Genomic DNA, 4,922 nt, shown 5'->3' with positions numbered 1-4,922 from the left:
GGAGGGCAGGGCAGCTGGGAGAAGGAAGAGGAGGAGTGCACCAGGCCCCAGGGGTGGGGGGCTGGGGGCAGCCAGGGACAGAGCACAGGCGCAGTGCACAGAACATTTGAGAATAAGCCCATGGACCCAGGCTCTGCCATTTATGGGCTGTAAGACTTTGAGACCTTTTCTTACAACCTTTCTCAGCCTCAGTTTGCTCTTCTGTAAAATGGGGAAAAATAATCCTCATACCCCAGAGCAGTTGTGAGAAATAAGGGCACCCTGTACACACATGCCCAGAGCAGCACTGGGCCCTGGTAGGTGCTAGTTTAGTCTGGTTGACTCTCCTCCCTCCAGGTGAAACCTCAGCACCTGCCACCCTGCTGAGGGCCTCAGGCCGGCCATGAGCTGAGGAAAGAGGTGCAGGAATGAGGGAGGCACCACCAGGGACATGGGTATCCAGAGGAGGTGGCTTAGGGTGGCAAGGGAGAGGCAGGGCTGGGCCCTCTGGCTACTCCATGCTGCCAGCACTGTGCCTGGTTGAGTTCTACCTTGTTTGCTTTCAAGAGAGGCTCTGCAGCCCCTGGAAGTGTCCCACCCTGGTGAGGCCCATCACCACGCCTAACCACACTTGATTCCCATTGCCTGTGCCAACACCCATGTTCCCCTAGCTGGCCTGCCTGCCCCCCTCTCTGGCCCCTGCCCCTGGGGGCATGGACGCCCTACCCTGCTGTACCCCCCACCCCAAATCTCCATGTCGACTCTGGGTGATTGTCAACTGCCACTTCCCAGCCTTTCCACCCCTCAGCCCTGGAGCCTAGCCTCATGCCTATTCATGACAATGACATATGGCACCTCCGTAGGGGGGGTGGGTATCTGAGGAAGCTGCCAATCCTGAGAGTGCAGCATGTCCCCATTCGAGCCCTGCTCCCTGCTAAAGCAAAACAAACGCAAGATGTGAGGGGAGCAGAGGCGGCCAGGGGGCGTGCGTGTGTGTGCGCGCGCGCGCGAGCGCTCGCGCGAGCATGTGCTCGCGCTTGCGTGCGTGCGTCTGCACGGTAGCGCCCAGGGCGCTGGAGGAGGGAGGAGAACAGGGAAAACTGGGGAGAAGAGTAAGGCTGCAGGGCTGGGACATCTCTTCTCTTTTCCATCAGCTGCTGGGATGGCAGCTAATAGGGTCCTGAGGAGTCAAGTGGTCCACCCCCCTGCCCCAGGCAAGCTTGCTAGCAGGAAGCATTTCCCATGTGCTCAGACCCCTTCCACCGCTCTCCCCCTTTTGTCTCATACCAAAAAAGCTGGGCTGGAGGCCACGGACAAGCAGGAGCAGGTCACTGGTGTGTTCTTTCCAGAGTCAGGAGGTTCTGCCCAACATCAAACTGGGGTCCCTAGGGCTCCAGACTGAGCCAATGTCTTCTGTTTTTGTTGCAGATGGAAGAGTGGGTGTGCACCACCCTATGTTGGGGGATAGGGTGGGGACAGCCAGCAGAGCCCACCGTGTGTTTCCCTCATTGGCCCTTGCCTCGCACTGGACTTACCCTCCAGTGCTTGGCTGAGGCCCACACCCTGCCCCTCTCCGGCTGGGAGGGAGCTCCTGGTCCTCCCAGCCACCCCTCATCTGTCCAGAATTGGAGGCTGCTGCTGTGGAAAGGAAGGCCCTTCACCAATCCACTGCATCTTGGGTGGGCGCATCCCAAGAGACCCAGCCCCAGGGTCCCCTAACCCTGTTCAGCCATGAAGGATAGAGAGGGGAGGCCTGGCTTGGGGGCCTGAGCCCTGGGAGGCGGGAGCCCGGAGGTGGGCTGAGGGTTCAGGGCCCCCTTCGGTGAGCCCTAGCTGAGGTTCTCACCCCTGGCAGAGTCACTGGGGAGCTCTGGCACCCCCCCCCCACCTCAAGCCTCTGTCTGTCTAGCACCTTCTTAGGGAGAGGTCTGGCTAGGGGGTTGGGAGCAGCACCCCCAACACTTTGGGCTTCCCCAGGGAGTCAAGGAGCTTCGGATCCTGTCCCTCAACTGCCTGCCAGAGCGGCCCACCCGCCAACTCCCTGCCAGAGCAGCTGGAGCCCCTGGGGGAGGGGTATAGGGAGGGAGGCCACAGGGCTGCCCAGATACCCCCTTGGCCTTGCCTCGGATGGGGGGCCTGCACCAGCTGAGTGCTGGGGGGACCAGGGAAGCCAGATCCACGCCAGGGCCGTGGTGCCTCCAGGCAGCTGCCTCACCATCTCGGGGCAGATGGACGCCAGTTGCCAGTGAGCTAAGTGTGTGCGGGGGAGGGGTGCCATAGGAACCCCTTCCTGCAAGGAGGGAGGGAGGGTGGGGGCGGGACAGGCAGGCTCTGCAATGGGGAGAGCAGGGCAGGGAGAGAGAGGGAGGGGAGGCTGGGACCACTTGGGCTCTGAGTTGGGGTGAGGCCCATGGCACTGGTTCCTGGGCAAGGGGTTCAGGGAACTGTGACCTGGCCTCTGGGGGGTCATGGGGCCCTGGAGAGAAGGGGGCAGGGCAGGGATCCCCTGTCTGCACCGACTGGTGGCTTGGGACCTGGAGGAGTGTGGCTGGCTCAGTTCTAGGGCAACTTCATGCTCCTAAACTTGAGCATCAGCAGCATGGGGTGTCCTCGTCCTCCCACACAAAAGTCTGCCATCAGCAGGGGCCTCCTGCCAGGGGACAGCGGGGGCCGGGGTGCCAACACACCCTGCCGGGCGACAGGGTACATGCAACGCCTCCTCCCTGGGTGCCTGGCCACGGCTTCTGTGCAGTCAGGGTCACACTGGAGGTGAGGTGAGGCCACACTGCTGGCCACACTGCAGAGCAGACTTTGCCAGCTTCCCCAGTCCCTACCCCGACTGCACTGGGAACCACGAGGGGCCCACCCAGCCAGGTGCTGCTGAGCAGGGTGCTGGTTGGAGGCAGCAGACCTGCCCAGCCCACTGGATCCACAACTCCTCAAGTAGGGTGGGGTGGGCTGGGGCCAGAGGAAGGGATAGGCTGGGAAAATCGGCAAAGAGACTCAGGCCACCAACAGCCTTGGACACCCATTCGGGGAGGGCGGAGAGGGCCTGGTGCCAGGAGAGAGGGTTCAGGGCTGACTCCAGCCATACCCTGCTGGGTAAACCCCAGAACCCTGCTCCAGGAGAGAGTGCCAGGGCTCCAGGGCTTCTCAGTGGTAATGACAGTGGATGAATCCCTATTGCCTGTGTTGGGCTGGCACTCCCTGCCAGATGCCCTGCACACTTTACACTGTGCCCTGTGCTTTACACTGTGTCCCGCACACTTCACACTGAGCCTGCACGCTTCACTCTGTGCCCCGCGCTTCACACTGTGCCCGCATGCTTCACACCACACCCTGCGCACTTCACACTGTGCCTTGCATGCTTCACACTTCACTCTGCGCGCTTCACTCTGAGCCCTGCGTGCTTCACACTCTGCCCCACACAGTTCACACTGTGCACACAGCACACTGTGCCCTGTGCACTTCACACTGTGCCCTGCACAATTCATGGTGTTCACACTTCACACTGTGCACTTCACACTGTGCCCCACACTTCACACTGTGCACACTTCACCTGTGCGCATTTCAAACTGTACACACTTCACACTGTGCCTTGCACAGATCACTCTGTGCCCGACACACTTCATACTGTGCCCTGCGCACTTCACACTGTGCCCTGTACACTTCATGCTGTTCACACTTCACACTGTGCACACTTCACACTGTGCCCTGCACACTTCACACCATGCACACTTCACACTGTGCCCCACACACTTCACACTGTGCGCTGTACACTTCACAATGCTAGGCAACTGTTGTCCCATTAGACAGAAGAGGATCCTGAGGCTCTGACAGAGAAGTGGGGTTTGAGCCCAGGATTGATTGACCCCTCAGTCCCCGGCCCAGCCCACCCCCTGGAGGTGACCAAGGTCCTCTGGGAGAGGCAGCTCCAGAAGCCTGGGGAGGGGTGGGAGTGTCAGGTGGGCCCGCCAGCTCTGGGATTCAGAGCTGTCAGCCGCCCCCACCTGGCTGTGACTCAGCGCGGCTGTCACTCAGGCCCTTGTTTGTTGGTGGTTGCCTTTTTTTCTTCTTTTCTAGTGTGACACCGCTGCAGTGCTGGGACAGGGTGAGGGATATGGCTCTGATGGGGCTTGTTGAGGGCCTCTGGCCAGGAGTGCCGAGAGTGGCCTGGAGGTGGCCCCAGCCTGCAGCAGGACAGGTGACTGGGGTCAGTGTGGGCACCCCAGACGCCTCACCCGTGGACTCTAGCCATCATCTCCAGAGCAGACACAGCCCACACCTTAGCTCTGCCTGCCTTGGGCAGGCTGCCCCGTGGATACCGTTCCAAAGTCACCCTCAACAGCTGCACCAGAATCCAAGGACTCTGTGCCCTCGACATTTAAAACCAGGCTCCAAAGGCCAGAACCCTACCAGGCAGGGCTGCCAGGAGGGCAGACCAGGAGCCCCAGGTGCTCGGGGGGTAGGTGAGAAGTGGAAATATTGATCCTGGAGGAGACTCAGAAGAGGGTGGGGAGGGGTAGGCCTGGGGATTTAGACGAGGACACAAAGTCTCTCCCTGCACAGAAGGATAGCTTTCCTGGCTTTTTAGGTTGCTGATGGAATTGGCTGTTATGGTAGGTGATGAGTTCCCTGTCCCTAGAAGGATTCAAGCAGAGCTGGGCAGCCCCCATGTGGAGGGGATTCTTCTCTGGGCTGAGCTGCCCAGTGTGGTGGGATTCGTGGGAGAAGCACTGAAAGCTGGAGTAAGAAATTCTGGTTCAAGCCCTCTTTTCCTGTCTGGATTTGGATGCATCATTTCAGCTCTGGGAGCCTCGGTCTCCTTGTTGGTAAAATGGAGTTAGTGCCTCCTTGCCAGGCACCTCTGAGGAGCCAGGGAGACAGTGCAAGAGAACGTGCATTGTAAATTGCAAAGTGGTACAGATGTTTTATATTCCCAA

The sequence above is a fragment of the Loxodonta africana genome, chromosome 18, assembly GCF_030014295.1.
Source record: "Loxodonta africana isolate mLoxAfr1 chromosome 18, mLoxAfr1.hap2, whole genome shotgun sequence".
NCBI classification, from domain to species: Eukaryota; Metazoa; Chordata; class Mammalia; order Proboscidea; family Elephantidae; genus Loxodonta; species Loxodonta africana.
The sequence above is the reverse complement of the archived record's forward strand: the minus strand, read 5'-3'. Positions refer to the sequence as shown.